Here is a 17,296-nt window from a genome sequence, read left to right on the forward strand (position 1 = left end):
TGGGTGTGAGCCTGAGCCACGGTTACTCTGTGGTGAAGAAAAAGCACTTTGCACATGCTCTGGGGAAAGAGTTTTTTAAAATGGACATGCTTCCGTGCTTGTGCAGATTCTCTTCCCCATTAGGTTAACTGCAGCCAACATCTAGCTGTCTGGCATTGGGGGAAAGGGCTTTCAGGTCAGAAAGTATAGCTTCCATCCAAGCCTGAGCCTTGACACTTCTCTTTTTAAAAATTAAGTAGTGCACACAACTGCCTTTCCCCCCAGAAATCTCCTGCCTGTTCTTACTAAAAGGGCCCAGATGACAGGTCTTTGATTCATCTCAGAGGCAGGTTGAGCCAAGCAACTGAGAAGCTAATTAAGGAAGACTTCACTTAAATGTCTTTTCAAACCCCCTGACTGGTTTTCCACTCCAGTGGTTCTCTAAAGACAGCAAATTAAAAAAAAATCCTGTCCCACAAACTTCTGGATTTCTTTCCAACTGAAACTTCAGCAGGAAGCACATCTGGTGCTTTTGTGGTGAGAGGAGAAAAGGTCAGCAATGGATAGGGGTGAAGAAGGGAGGTAATGGGTGATGGGTTAACATCATTCTATAAAAGGAGAGGTGCAGGATTTCAGCTTCAGCTTGCATGGAAGATGCAGTCTTTGACCCCATAGCCCTCATCACTAAGCCCAGTGGCAGAAGATCTGACTATGAGAGACAACTCTGTATAAGCTCAGACTCACTCTCTCATTCAAAGGAGGACGCAGGGCTAAGACTGGGAAGACCTGGAACCAATTTGGCCCCCTGCTATCTAGTTATTTAAAGAAGATGTTTTAGGCATCAGTGATCCCCTGTTAAATTCTAGAATTTAAATCCTGTTAAATTCCCAGCTCAGAATGGAGAGGAGAAATCTATAGAATTACAACAAAGTCGAGAATTCTGAACATTAGAAAGGTAGCAGCTCAAGGTCAGGAAAGGGAAAAAGTAACCCTGGAGGGCTGTAGAGTAGAATGATTAGTGTGATCGTTACAAATATGCAAATATGTGCCTGGATTCTCAACTTGCATCTGAGAAATCAAGGCTAGCAAGGCTAGCATTTGTGAGCAGCTGCTGAGGGCCCTCCCACTGCTACTCTACAAGCCCACCTCTGAGCCCAAAGCCTTCTTGTGATGGGTGTTGAGTGACTCCCTTTGGGGGCTATCCAGGTGGGGGGCATTTTCCCAAGGATCCTCCGAAACCTGGAGCCAGCCCTTTAAGAAACACAGGATGTTCTGCTCTCAGAAACATGTGCTGCTCTCCACTTCTGAGTTGGCTGAACTTATTATCTTATCATTAGGGTGGTGAAATGGGCTGAATTTTTGGTGGCAGGGGTAGGGGAGCTTCCAGTAGGAAGAATGAAGAACAACAAATTGGAGATCAAGGCTGAGGTTCCTTTGTCAGGCATTAATTCCTGTAGCATTCAGTTGGCAGGGTTGGGGTTTGAACATTGTAACTGAGCAATGGTGGGAACGTGTGTACGGAGTAGTGAAAAGCAGGTGAGGAGGCCAAACAGGACCACAGAACAAAACCAGGCCAGTGGTCTCTAGGTGCCACTAAGAATGTGCCATGGACTTCATCCCAAGATCTCTCATTATGTATATGCAAGTACTGTATTCCTAAATAAATCCAAAATCCAAAACACTTCTAGTTCCAAGCACTTTGGATAAGGGATGCCCAATCTGTATAGAATAGAGTGGTCACACCACTCGTACCTCATAATGACGGCTGCTGCTGAAATAATATTTGTGATTCCTCATCCTGAACAAAGCAGAGCATGAAGCCAGATGTAGACCTCATCCAGTCAACAGTTACATCCACAGATGTGACACTGTGCTAGTGAACCTTTCGCAGTTCAGCCCATCCCCCCATTCATGGGAATTTCCATTCATTCCGGAGTAACCCACACCATCTAGCCCAAGGAGGATGTCAAATTCATTTCATACAGCAAGCTGAGTAGCATTTGTGGCATCTGCTGAGGGCCAGAAGTGACGTTATTAAGCAGGAAGTGACATCATTAAGTAGGTGATTGCCAGAAATAAGCATTTTTTTCTCATTTAGGAACTCATTTGAGCAAATGACTGACATGCAAATCTTGATCACATTTTTAAAAAGTGGGAGAGTCCAATTATCACATAGGGCCACTCTTTCAGCAGTGCTGCTTCTGCCAATGCGTTACTTCTAAGCTCTGTATCTGAGAGCAGCTGGTGGTTCTGCTGGGAAAGCCCAATTAATGTGGGCTGGATAAAAAGCTTCCACAGACTTATCTGGCCCACAGGCCCCATGTTTGATACACATGATCTAGCCCCAAAGCAAAGAGCAGGTGGAATCACTGATAAGTGCTCCTGGGGCAAAGGGTGGTTTTTCAAACTTTCTACCTTGCCTAGGAAGGACGTGTGTGTATCTGCCACAGAACTCCTACGTCTTGCAGAACAATTGTAGCACAAATTCATCTGGCATACTGGCTGGTCCTTTTGCCAGTTCTCACAATGTGAACTGAGAAGGGGCTCTAGAACACACCCTAAACTTCCCTGCAGCTGCGCTACGCGGGCGGGGGGGAATCAGTAGTTGTGGGCAAGCTGTCTTGCATGGATTTACAGACTGTTCTGCCTGACACACCTCTGGCCCACAGCCGTGTTCCCAGGACCCCTCCTTCTCAATCCAGGCACTCACTTTGGCCCCCCTTTATGAAACAGTCCCTTCTAACCAGGCCCCGCGTCCCCTTGGAGCCAGGAGCCGACAGCCCCACAAAGGCCTTATTAATGGGCCTGAGGCCACGGCACGAGTCCCCTTCCTGGAACAGAAGGGGCTCTGTGCTCCATGGCCCGTCTCAAGGTGTCATCCAGTTTCATGCTCATCATGGCAAGATTGATACCCCCCACTGGCTTTGCCACAAGGACTGAAGTCTGCTGCAGGAACACACCGTCCTCAAAAACTCCAGCCTGAGATAGAATCAGCAATACAAAGAAAGCAAAGTTAACAAGAAAAAAAACCCTGTATTACAACTATCCACTTTAAGAAGCAGAACTGTCCCAAGACATTTTGCAGTGTTACATGGCCCACGATTCAACAGTTGTACTCCTGTAAAGGGGATTTGGGGAGTGGTGATGTTTACCCTTGCGCATTGCTTCATGGATAGGAGATGCATTTCAGCTGGGAGTTGCACCCTCTCCTTCTGGTAGCCTGTGCAACTTTGCATATCGTCTGCCAATGCTAGTGCATGGCGAGAGCATTTCATCCCAGCATCATCTTCCTGTGTGAAACTTAAATAGCCTTTCAGGCTTTCTCTTGCTGTTTACACAGACATCTGAGCAGTGCTTATGTGGAACAGAAAAAACAGAGGGCATTTGTAATACCAATAAGCAATCTGGCCAACTGATGCAATGAAGCCCTTTCAGCCTCCTAAACAAAAACACCTTGCTGCAGCCCAGGTGGAAAAACTGCCGAAACTTTCTCCTCATGCGCGTATAAAAGAGGGAAGAGGCTTTAGGAAGAAGAAAAGAAATTCTAGCTACAGACACAGTTTGAAGAAATCTGAAGTCGTTTGAGAAAGACTTGCTTTTTGTAACCACAAACTTTTTCCCCCTCCACTGTGGCCTCTACTCAAGCAAGGTGTGCAGGTTTTTGAAATAATACAAACACTTGCAAAACCTGTTTGACCATGGGCAAGAATGAGTGTGCATATCAAGTGCACTGATTCCTCTTTCAAACCACCTTCAACTCTTTGGAACCACTCTCCCCCCCAAACTATTGTCTGTCCACTGTCCGCATGTGTGCACACTTTTATAAATCTAACGGCACAGTCCTATGCATGTGTCCTCAGAAGTAAGTCCCATTGTGTTTAATGGAGCTTACTCCCAGGAAAGTGTGTATAGAATTGCAGTCTAAGAAGGGAGAGAGAGGCTCCTTTTTCTAACTTAGGACTCACCCATTGCCTCCTCGACCTGGCCATGGAAGCCAATGAAATGAAAAGGGAACAAAGGCAGACATTTCATATGAGATATTCATAGGTTCAGATCATATTCACAAGACCATGCAACAAGTAAACTGTTTCAGATGCATGCTTCACACTGGGATGATTAAAGGCTAAAAAGCAAATCTAAAATATTCCACTCTATGATGATTGAAATATGTGCCATTCTCCTCCTTAGCTTCCAGTAAGGGGGTCTTGCAGCTCTTCAACTGTTTCCCATACAAACTAGAAGTCCACCTTAGAAGATACCGGGCAATTTTATGATTTAGAAAGACTTTTCCTGATCTTTTAATCTTGTCATGGTGGACTCTCAGTTTGTGTGGGGGAAAATGAAAAGCTCTCAAACAGGAGATTCTGGCATTACAGGGACTGACAGAAAGGACTACCGGCCTGCTCTCTGTTACACTGAGACATCATCACTGAAGATGGTCAGTGGGTGATGTTGTAGCTACCAATGGGACAAGCGTCAGGTGACACAAGAGGCCAATGGGATTCTAGCTGGTTCTATAAAGCTGCTGATTTTGACCAAGCTCCTTATTCTGTAATGCTGATTCAGAGTGAGCTGGTCTGTCTGTCTCTACTTACTGGTTTGACTGCCTGCCCCAGGGCTCCTAGGGACACAGTTAGAACAACCATTGAACTAAGACATGGCTGGCATTCCATTCTCTGGATGGATGATTCTCAAATCTGGGTTGACAATAGAAGTGCTCTCCAGCTGGTCTGAACGCATCCCTGAATGGAGTCTTTGGCCCAAGTTGCCCTTCCAGACAATGACCTAGAAAAACACCTTCCTCCACCCCAGTTGGTCTTCACGCCTTCACACACACAGAGTCTTGCTGTGGAATAAACATTTGTTCCCTTATGCGACTCCACCATGCTCTGCAATCACAGAGCATGGCGCTCTATGCTCACATAATTACGCCCCATCCCAAGCTCTACGGTGACTGACTCACTATTCATGAGGATTTTACAACTCTGGGGGATGAGTGGGATCCCCCTTGTCCCTGGATCACCTCCAGCCCTAATTCCATCCCTGTCCAACCACTCCCCCCTGCCTTGCACTCAGGAGGCAAGTGAGTTGCTTGCCAGCTCCTGAGTCTCTTAAGCCCTGTTGTCTATTGGAACAGAATGAAAAGCCTGTTGTTGGGCTGCTGGGCAAGAGTTTGGTTCTGTGAATGGGGTGGCAGGAGGGGAACGAGCTGTTTATGCATAGCAATGAAGCCTTCTTTTTCCCACATGTCTGGGGAGCTGGCACACCGCAGAGAAAGCACATAGGACCCAGCCTGGTGCTTCAGATCATCTTTGCTTAGTTCTGGGAAACAAGAGGGCGTCAGCAACAGGGAAAGAGGCCAGTTTTGAGGGGGAACACTGACATGCCCCTGCAGTTGCTCTTTTTCATCAGGTGCAATGGGGCAGACAAGAGAGGTGAGGACCCGCAATGGGGAAATATTATGATTATTTGATGGATTTTGTTTATATCCACCTATTGAGTCCTTCCCAAGGACCTAGGATAGGTAGCCATTTTTTAATCTTGATGCTGCGTTACAAATATCGCTGGAGTATATGCACTGTTCCTAGCAAGGCGGCCTTTTGTAATTGGCTGATGGTACTTGTGCTCATCCTGATGGTATTCAAGTGCTTTTCCAGCTGGTTTGGGATAGCACCCAAGGCCCCTATGACTATTGGTATTACTCTTGCTTTCTTTTGCCTCTGTCTTTCAATTTCTACAGGTTTTTATATTTGGTGATTTTCTCAAATAATAATAATATTTTCACAAAGTAGTTTATATAGTAAAATAAATCAAATGGTTCCCTGTCTCCAAAGCACTCATAATCCTGGGCCCAATCCTATCCAACTTTCTAGCTCTGATGCAGCCGCAATGCAGCTCCAAGGTAAGGGAAGAAACATTCCTTTATCTTAAGGAGGACTTCATGACTGCCCCACCACCACTGCAGGATATATGCCCTGTTGGCACAGCTGAATCAGTACAGGAAAGTTAGATGGGATTGCGCCCTAAATCAGTTAAACTCCCAAGGAGCAAAGCCACCACCATTTGGGTGTAGCTGGAATTGTAATCATTTGTACTATACTATATTAAATATGAAAACAACAACAACCCAGACCACGGCATTGAATTCTATGCTAATATATTGTATATTCTTTATCAGAAACAGCAAGTTTCTGTGAACCAAATCAGTTATGCAAATGCAGCATGTACAGTATTTGTTTAGTCTGCAAATATGATGCCTTCTGATGTATTATTATGCATAAATGATTTGCCTCCTATAAACTATGGGGAGGAGAAAGGAAGTATGCAAAGAACTGAAGGCCCCTCCTCCAGGGTTAGCTCACTTATAAGGTCAACTATGAAGGTCACCTCAACAGTGGTCTCACTAAGTGGGGGCAGTTTGGGCAGACTGCCCCAGGTGCCATGCACTGGGGCAGGGAGGAGGGGTGACAAGTGCGCTGCCCAGGCCCCCGCCAAGAGAAGCTCTATGCTGTGTTTGGTGATGGATGGGCCCTCCCACTTGGCTCAGAATGGCCACATATAGCACCCCCTGGAAGCAACTGGCAGTGAGTGTGATGACATCAACATTTCACTGTGGAACCACTTCTGAGAGCACTGGTTAGCACCTGCCTACAATGAGTAGTGTTCAAAGATTGCTAGATGTGAATAAAAGAAGCTAATTTCCTTGTCAACCCTAAAAAGGAGGTTGTAGAACATAAGCAGAGAGACATATGTACACCTGTGGGTTGAAAAGACTTTCCAGGGGTGTAACTAAGGGGGGAACAGAGACAAGCAGAGCTTCAGGGCTTCTCCTACAACAGGAGTGGTGATAATATCAGCAGGAGTACTCAGATGCTGCCTTTGTAACTCCCCCCCCCCCAAAGTATCTGAGCTGAGAGGATGGATCAGGCTCAACTGCAGGCAAACTGAGAATTTGTCTAGGGTTGTATGTTAATTTCTAGGTCATCATCTTTCCTAAGTGCAGTCTGAAAGATGTCACTCATTATACATTAAGGCTACAATCCTATCCTAATTTACCTGTGAGTAAGTCATGTGTTGGCAACCTTTAGTCTCGAAAGACTATGGTATCGCGCTCTGAAAAGTGGTTCTGGCACAGCGTCTAGTGTGGCTGAAAAGGCCGATTCGGGAGTGATAATCCCTTCCACACTGGGAGCAAGTGCAGTCTGTCCCTGGTCTGTCTCCCTGGCTATGGGCCTTCCTTCTTTGCCTCTTAGACTCAGACTGTTGGCCAAGTGTCTCTTCAAACTGGGAAAGGCCATGCTGCACAGCCTGCCTCCAAGCGGGCCGCTCAGAGGCCAGGGTTTCCCACCTGTTGAGGTCCACTCCTAAGGCCTTCAGATCCCTCTTGCAGATGTCCTTGTATCGCAGCTGTGGTCAACCTGTAGGGCGCTTTCCTTGCACGAGTTCTCCATAGAGGAGATCCTTTGGGATCCGGCCATCATCCATTCTTACGACATGACCGAGCCAACACAGGCGTCTCTGTTTCAGCAGTGCATACATGCTAGGGATTCCAGCACATTCCAGGACTGTGTTGTTTGGAACTTTGTCCTGCCAGGTGATGCCGAGAATGCATCGGAGGCAGCACAGGTGGAAAGCGAGTAAGTCATATTGAATACAATAGTACTTACTTTTGCATTTCTTACAGCATACAGCGGCTAGTCCTGAAATATACCTTTTCTATGTATTTTGGATTTTTTAATCCAATTTTTTAATGTCTATACATTTGTTTTAAAACTATTGCAACCCTCTCCAGGTGTTTGAGATGAAATGAGCTAGATCTTTAAATGAAGTACAGTATAATAAGTTTCAAAGTAGAAATGACTGGCAGGAGGAAAAACAACACTTTAATGGAGACATGTAAAATTGAATTTTTGTTTTCATGGTCTTAATGGGTAAGTGTGTCTGTCATGATGAGCACCTACACTTCAAAGTTTATCACTACCTCACTGGGATTGCCATTATGAATAATTGCCTTTCTTTTTTGGGCGGGAGAATGTCTCCTTTCCTGCTGGGATCTTGGACAGCCACTGTCCAGAGCAAATAATACTGGTCTAGATGACCCAGTGGTCTGATTCGGTGTAAGGCAGCCCCTTATATACCCCAACTACCCTGCACAGAGTAGATAGCAGGCACCCACATCTGTAGCTTGCCCTGCCCATGATCTGCTTGTAACCCAGGGAGACTGCACGGTGGTGGGGAGAATAGGAGAGTGATTTATAACCGGCCTAGGCTACAGGACTCATTAAAGCCTTGACCAGCTCTTTCACCAGCAAGAGTTCCCTTGGGCAAGGCCATGTCTTTATGACCCCCTCAGTTTCTCCAACACAAAGTCTATTCACAGAACATTGAATATTCCGGGAACATTACACAGCCTGGCTTAAGGTGAGGGAATGTCAGAGAAGGCCTTATTGTGTTGTCCTGATTTGTATGCAGGGGGCACTGGCTATAAGCACAGGGGTGGGGTACGCTAGAGATCCCAGAAGTGGAATAGAGGGTAGTTGTTTGTGTCGGGGTGTGCGTGTGGAGGACAAAGGTTGAGCAGGGCACTGGGAAAGTCCAGTAAACTAATTTGGCTGGTGATGTTTGCTATGATCCAAATGGGGTAGAGACAAAGTTAAGAAACTCTGAAGCAATTTGATGGGAAATGAACTAGAACCTATGCTGTGGGGAAGAGAAGGTGAACTAAGGATGTGACTACTATATAGGAAGAAAAGGTGCCAAGTGGCTCCTTCTCTGTCTCCATGTGGGGACAGAAGATACTGAAATCATGGAGGTTTTCCAGAACATCCCTGGGCAACAGAGGTATCCCTGGGGTGGATGCCACCTGGTATGGTAGTTACCTGGGAAAGCCAGGATTCTGGAAGTTCAGGGGTGACGTAATGACATAATCACATTGCCTCTGACCTTCTGGGCGATCATATAGCTTTAAATGAGAAAAGCCTGCCTCTGGATCACCTCCATTCAGCAATCTTTGGCCTGTTCCAGGCCCAGTTGCTTAATGTTCTTACTAGCGAGTGGTGAAAACACAATCATTGGTGAAAGCATGAGGCAGCTGGGCCCAGAGCAGGCCAAAGATAATCAAATGAAGGCTCAGGTGGTGAGGTGTCACCTCTCCTGAGGGCGACACCCAGTGCAGCCCGCCCCCTCTACTCCCCGCCTTTTGACACCACTGCCAGGCAAACAATCCTGGATTATTAACCTTGGGTGCAGGACTGGCCCAACCCTGGTGCCAGCTCAGCATTTGATATACCTTCTCAGGGGTGAGGAAGTCTTGGGCCAGCCCTGACTAAATGCAAAAAAGCCCCACCACAGGACTAAAGGTGCCCTGAAGATGATATCCTCTAGCCCAGTGGTTCTCACACATTTAGCACCTGAACCCACTTTTTAGAATGAGAATCTGTCATGACCCACCAGAAGTGATGTCATGACTGGAAGTGACATCATCAAACAGGAAAATTTTTTTAACGATCCTAGGTTGCAATCCTACCCACATTTCTTCTTCTTCTTCTTCTTCTTCTTCTTCTTCTTCTTCTTCTTCATAATAATAATAATAATAATAATAATAATAATAATAATACCCAGGATTACTTACCCAGGATTAAGTCCCATTGACTATCATTGTTAAAAGAATATACATAGTAGCTTGTTAAAAGCACAGGTCTGAAACACTTCCCCAAATTCAGTCACATACCAGGGTAGCATCAAGTCTAATATATTCAAAATAAAATATTGAAATGAATGGGGACCAGAAGCCCACTGAAATGAATGGGGACCCACCTGAAATTGACTTGTGACCCACCTAGTGGTTTGTGATCCACAGTTTGAGAAACACTGCTCTAGCCCTCACGGACCTGTTGCAGATTAAGTTCAGGAAACAGCTATGCCTCCTTTCTTAGGACATTCAAGAATCCAGCTTCTCGAATGGTGGAAGCAGAGCGTCTGTGGCAAGGGGGTCAGAAAGAAGCTTGGCTAAGAGGTAAAAGTCACACAAAGTCTGAAGAGGACCTGTTGTTTGTATATTGCTGTTATGAAAATAACCAAATCCTGGAGTAAGCATCTATAGTAATCTATCCATCCCCCCACCCTCCCTCCATCTCCCCCCTCTCTGCAGTGTCTTATTTTCGGTGTTTTATTCTCACAGTTTCACTGTAGCCACAGCCACTCTGGGACCAATTAGCAAAAGCTTCACTGTTGCTTCCTGCTACAACGAAGGACAGCTTTCACTCCCGGCTTCCTGGGGCTGGATTTGAACTGTTGGCCTGAAAATCTCCTGAACTCAGCACTGGGCAAAAAGACTGGGCTTGGAGGATGGCCCTCCTTCAGAATTGACTTCAGATGGATTTTGAAAGAAAGACTTTCAAGGAGCTCTCTCTGGGATTGGTCGTCCCTGCTTCCAAGTCTCACAGAGGCCTTGTCCGTCGTCTCTGTCCCCCCCCCCCCATCCTCCTGGTTAGTAGTGCCAATCCAGCCAGGGATTCTGGAGGTAGCCATGACATCAGGATCGGCTGAGGGGAATCCGAAACACTAATGAGGCTGCCGAGAACTCACAAGGCTTTATTTGTTCCCAGCCAAATGACGTAGGGGGACGGCCACTTTTGTGTTCTCTCTTGGGTGGCATAATTGATGGGAGTTCAGAGAAGGTGCCAGAAAACATGGTGGGGTTGTAAAGATGGGGAGGGGCAGGCATCTTTCTGGCAGACAAACAGACTCCAGTCCATGTGGTTTGTAAAACAACAGCCAGCTAAGGACATCTGGTAACCTAGGAGGACTTTATATAGGCCTGTCAACCAATTAAGAATATTTTGTGTTGATCAGCTGAGTGCCTTTTACATGATCACTCAGTGAAATTTAAATGCATGGAATATTACCAGTAGTTCAGAACAAGTGTTATTTGATTTATTAATGGAAACTCAGAGGACTTACTATTTAATAAACAAACAAAAATGACCACTCATGGGTAGGTTATCTTTTAATAGTTCTTTTTCCATTGCTTATGACGATAATACACCAGGCCTCAAAAATGAACATGTTTCCTCTTAACTCTCAGCCATGCTGATTCAGTTTTGTCCCCGCTAATGGGTAAAGCTCTTTTCATTTACTGCCTTTGTTTATTTATTACTTTTATAAGCCACTTTTTAGTTCAGAAAAGCAGAAAACAACAACCATTTCCAATAATGGAGTGTGAACCGCATCTTAATACACGATGAATCCAAGTAATTGAATAACTTATACATAGAGGTGCTTTTGTTAAAAACACATAAAAACATAAAACACTGCATAATGGTGTTTAAGGGCCCAATCCAATGGTCCACACCACGCCTCCGCGGCGTGGACCACAGTCGCAAACGTGCCGTAAGACACGTTTGCGGGGCTTACTGCTGGGCTCCCGCCAGAGGTGGCTCAGCTTAGGCCAGTGCTGGGCCACTCCCGGCGGGCGCCCACATTCCGCAGCTCGGCGGTGACTGCGACCGCCAGGCTGCGTAACGGGAAATGGGGGTGTTCCTGGGGGTATGGAGGAGGCATTTCAGGGAGGGGGGAGGCGTGGTTGGGGGCGTTTCCAGGGGCGGGGGAGAGGCAGGTCTGTGGAGCCGAACTCCACAGGATCCAGGGTGCTCGGGCAGGGCTGCTCGCCCTACACGAGCACCTTCACTTTAGCGGTGACCAAACAGTCACCGCTAAAGTGAGTAGTCCCATTGCGGGACTGCTTCCCTTACTCGGGGGAAGGGGACAAACTTCCCCTTCTCCCAAGGAGCCTCCCGCAGTAGCACGGGAGGCTCTGGATCCGGTGGGAGCCCTTTTTGGAGCCGCCGGGTCCCGCAGCTCCGGGTAGCTCAGGATTGGGCTGCCCGACATTTTCCAAAAATTAAAATAGATCACTTTTCCATTTAGAAATAATACTGTGGCTGCATCAGCTGACACTCTGTCACCTACATCACCTACCTAGTATACTTTAAAAGCATTTAAAATTAATAAAAATGAGAACTTGGAATGAGAACGTAGAATAAAAACACGTAACACCACTTTCTGCTTCTTTCATTGTTTTCAAATCACTAATTCAGAGAAAAAAAGAAAACCATTTTCAAAAACCCCTACAATTGAACCAGTCAATTCAAGCAGGTGATTGATTTGTGGAAATGGGGAGGGATACCGCAAATGCTAGGAAAGGGACTTGCATCAAGTCATCTTGAGTTAATTTGGCAAATGCTTGCTTCTATCATTTCACCAACCAATCACTCATTTTCCACTATGTATATCGCAAGCATAAACCTAGTGGATACTAAGGTACATGAAATTGTCTGTTGCATATTAGGTATCACTTCAGGTGATACCTCAATTTTCAGGTATCACTAGGTGATATCTCACTTTTTTTTTTTTTTAAATGTTGGACTTACCTAAGCAGTCACCTATCCAGACACTGGCTAGACATAGGCCAGCTGAGTTTCAGCAAAGCAGCTACATCATATGCTTTTGGGTCATAGCAAGGGAATACTCTGATTGTTGCCATTTGAAATTACAGAAAGACAGAAGAGAAAAAGAATGGAACCCAAACAGGCATTTGCAACGCTATAGTCCAATCCACCATATAGTGAAATGGCAGGACAACTTGTCCTATGTGATAGTGAAGGTTTCTCTATGTATTTTTTTTTAAATATGGAGAGAAGTGTGCACTTCAGTGCTGTGAATGAGAGATCCACAAAGCCTTCAAAAGGAAAAATGGGTGATAGAAGAGTGGGGAGAGGCATTCCAGATATTTTGCTGGAAGGGCAGGGCACCAAAATTATGCTGGCAGAAGTGGTTGGGACTCATGGGGTGGTGGTAGTGATGGCTGAGCTGACAGCATGGGCACAAGCCAATAGCTGCCTGTGACATTAGTGTAAAGCAGTACGCACCGTGCTTTGCATACAAAAGTTGCATAAGGGGAAAACAAACTTCAAATTCACAGAAACGTAATACTGCAGGGGGGTTAGTGTTGGGGAAAAATATGGGTTCCCTGTACTTGGTAGTAGTGGAGGCTAGGAGAGTACATACAACTTATGTACTGTACATTCCATACTCAGAAGGAACAATCTAGATATCAACAAATTGCCAACAAATTTTTAAAAAGTGGAGAGAGATGTGGGCTCTGTCCTTTTCTGGCAATTGGCCCAAAAGCAAAAATACCAGCTGGCCCATTTCTTTTTCTGCTTGGTTGAAAATGCCAAGATTGAATTGAAAGGCCATGGAATAACTAGACAAATTATCAGACAGCAATGCCGTAAAATGACCACTAGGTGGCACCGAACACTCACCACAATTGAACAATTCACCTGCCCTGCTTCAAATGAAAGTGCCTGTTCCCAGAGGCCTGACTCGAATCAGAGCTCCTGCTAGGGATCACTTGATCAGCAAGAGAGTTTGTTTGTTGCTAGCTAACCTCTGATGCAGGGGGAATAGATGCAAAAGGAAAAGTCTCTTTATATATTTTTTGTTTCCTGGCCCAAAGCAAACCATTTTGTAGGTTAAAATGCACAGCTGCAAAATGAGCTGCTAGACCAGAGAAGAGCACTCTTGCAATGGCTCAAACCCTCTGCTAAACCTGAGCTGCCAGGTAGAGACTTGCCAGAGGGCTGGCTAAGCATGAGGCATCATCTCAGAATGTACTAACAGAGCATAGTGGAAAGCCTCAACCTTAATCAATTGTTTTACTGCTATTTTAGGCTGCAATCTTATCCACACTTTCCTGGGAGTAAGCTCCATTGACTATAATGGGACTTACTTCTGAGTAGACAGGCATACAATTGGGCTCTAAATCTGCTGGACAATTTTGTTGCATTGGTCATTCTCATTCTTCTTTATTCTTAAATATTCTCCATTTTTTATTGCGTGTTGCTTGCATATTTTAAAATACAAACGTGGCCTATGAATATCTTGAAAAAAATAAAGTAAGTAATGATGGCAAGGTGCAGAATCATCTTTAGACTTAGTATGCTTGAAAGAATACACTTGAGAGCAGTGGTTCTTACATTGTGCTCCACAGTAACCAGTACACCCTGGTACACTTTTTCAGGCAGTCCCAGAGAGAACAAATGAAAAAAAGGAAGAAAATACTGAAGATCCAGAAGCACCTGTGCAATGTAATTCCATGATCGTCTACCTAAAAGTAAGTCCCACTTACTTCAATTAGACTTATATCCAGGAATAGAAAAAAAATGTAGAATTGTATTTTCAGCCAAAGTGGTAACCCACTTTTTGTTTCACCAGAAAAGTGGCTTGCCTGTTCATCAAGGGTTCAAATGGCTCTAGTGGAAACTTCAAGGAAGCCCTCAGCCATATGCACAAGATCTTCCAACACCTGTAGTGTCATGCCAAATACTGCCCTTCGTGATGTGCCAATGTCTGCTCCTCTCACTCCCTGGTTTAGAAAAGAGCAAGATGAAGCAGAAGAGGAAGTGTGGAGGAGAGTGGTGGGCTGGAGCACTGCCCCTCTAGCCTGTTGCTCCTCAACGCTTCCTCTTCTGCAGTAGAGGAGCCTGGGGGGGGGGCAGAACTGTAAATCCTGCCTGGCTCCAAAACTCACTGAGTAAGCGGCCCCTCCCCTTCATTCTTGGGGCCATTCTGAGGAGCAAAAGCAACACAGAGGCGACTCCTCCGCATTGCTTTCACCTCCCCCCAGAAGGCTCCTAGAGCAGTGGGGAGCCATGTGGCACTTACAGCTCTGTGCCCCTAGTTCCACTACTGCTCTTCTCTCTTCCTTTTTCAGTTAAGGGGGTGGGAAGAGGAGAAGCAGTGGAGGAGAGTGAGCTGATGGAGGTGGGTACCCCCACCCACTCTGCTGCTTGAGATGACTGCCTAGGTTGGCTTCATGGATGGGCTGGCCTTGGTCCTCTCCCAGCCAGGCTGCCACAAAAACATAAACACTGTAGTTATGTATTGATGCAGAGGCCTTCTCTTTTGGGGTAGTGCACAAAGAATAAGCATGCCAGGAAAATAGCAGTTCTCAATTCAGTGAAGGTCAAGAACCTCTGATCTGAAGAACTGTGTTTCTCTAACACGGTCAAGGTGTTGTTATTATCAAGGTGTTATCATCACAGTTAAGGGGAAGGTAATTCATTAGTCCTACAGCAACTGTAAGGGCTGAAAAGTAGCCCTCTGTAACTCAGAGGCAATTAGAACATCTGTGAGCAAGGCCACATTCACAAGTGTATTCTTGGATGTCACTTGGAAACTCTTGGCCCTGTTTGGATGGGGAACGGATATCTTGACATGGCTGAGGCTTGGATTTTGGCTGTTGTCTTCCAGTTCAGTCAGTTTGGAGCTATTGCCTCAAACCCATCAGGCATGATCCAGCCAAGATAAACTCATCTTCATCACCCATCTCATCTGTCATCCAAGTGGCTCAGCATACTGCATCTGGATGAGACTTATAAATCCCATTTTATCCTCAGTCATGTGACAAGAACACTCGATCCCAGCAAGTCAAGATGCCTGACTGGGGCCCCCTTCCTAAATTTTCCTATAAACCAGATGTAACAATATTTTTAAAACAAGTGCAATCATTTTAAGTTAGCATGGCTGTAGACTGAGATGGATGTCCCCACGTTTATTTTGTAAGAAATTCGATTTGTACTGTATAGTTTGTTCTGTCATGGGGATTCCCTCTCCCACCCCCACCCTGGCCGCCACCACCGCCTCCTCTCTCCTCAGGCCTGGTTGGGAGAGATGGAGCCTGTATGGTGTAGTGCAGTGGTTCAGGAGTTGAACTTAGACCTGAAAGATCCAGATCCAAGCCTCTTCTCAGCCATGAAGCTTCCTGGGTGACGCTGAGCCAGTCACTATTTCAGCCTCGCCTACCTCACAGGGTTGTTGTGAGGACAAAAGGAGAGGGTTAACTATATCCACCGTTCCGATCTCCTTGGAGGAAGGTGAATCCAAGTGGAAAGATAAACTTGGATCCACTGGCCATACTGGCTGCTGTTGTGCAAGCTCTCTCTCTCTCTCTTGATCCTATTGATTCTCTCTCCATTCTGTTGATCCTATTCATTCTGTTTCAGGGGTGGAATGAAGCATTGAACCGAACTGCAGCTCAACAGGACCTGGCTGGATCCTGTCCACCTTCTGCAAGCCAGTCATTCCGATTCCAGAGCATCTCTCTCTGCCCTGTCAGGTGCAGCTGCTTAATTGCCTCCCTTCTTCCTCTTCCTCTTCCCAGATGGAGGAGAGAGGGCTGCACCGAGGCGGGCTTGTGATCTCCCAGGGGGACGGAGCAAGGAGAACCCCCCACGTGCCCCCCCCAACATGCCAGTCACTCCTGGTCAGGGCAGAGACCCGATCGAAGTGTCCTCCTCTTCCCCCCCCCTTCTAATGAGCGTTCCAGCCTGGGAGGGAGGTGGAAGTTCTAATTACCATCTCCTCTGCCTGGAACAATGCAAATCTGGGCCCATCTGCGGCCACAAGGCAAGCCCTCCAAGAAACTAGGTCGGGAAGCAGGGGGTGGGTGGGGAGGGAGAGTTCTCTCTCTCACACACACACTTCTATGGGGGGAGACATCTCCCCAGAGACAGACTGACTGATCCCCGGAGCTCACCAAGGACTGGCTGTCAGAAGAAGTTCCATCACCACCAACCAGGACCCAAGGAAATGAGACTGCTTAATGCACTTAGGACAGCATGCGAGTTTAATAGGCTGCCCTCCTTTCCTCCCCCCTTCCACTGTATCCCTTCTTTTTTAATACACCTGCCAGCAGCAGATTTGGCCTGCTCAGAAAAGATGGCATAAACAGGCTCCCATTTACACAAAGAAAGGACAAATTGGAGGGAGGGTGGCTGAGGTTTGCTCTGATTGATAACTGGAGACTTCTGGGGGGGGGGGAGAGGAATGTTCCTTTCCACCTCCACACACCAGGGACATGTGATGGGTAGGGAGGCAGGTGAGGCAGAGCCTCCCCACTGAACTCCTTTGAAAGGTGCCACTGCCCTGTGAGGTGCTCAAGCACACCTTTTTTTCTCCCTTGTCCTATAATGTCTGTTGCAGGGGTCTCTGAACTTTTTGGCCAGAGGGCTACATCAAATATCTGGCATAGTGTTGAGGATTGGAAAAATAAAAACATTTTGAATATAAAATTTAAGCATATACATTAGAAAGCCTAAGGCTTTCAAATAGCCCCCAAAATCAGGTTTTTCAGGAAAACCAGGAAGTGATGCTAGACCTTTAGAAGGCATTCTGAGGGTAGGTGTATGGCCTCCCCAGCCCTCACAACACTCTCCAGACATGACTTCCAATAGACCAGAGGCTTGCAGGG

This window comes from Tiliqua scincoides, chromosome 5 (genome assembly GCF_035046505.1).
Source record: "Tiliqua scincoides isolate rTilSci1 chromosome 5, rTilSci1.hap2, whole genome shotgun sequence".
Classification (NCBI taxonomy): domain Eukaryota; kingdom Metazoa; phylum Chordata; class Lepidosauria; order Squamata; family Scincidae; genus Tiliqua; species Tiliqua scincoides.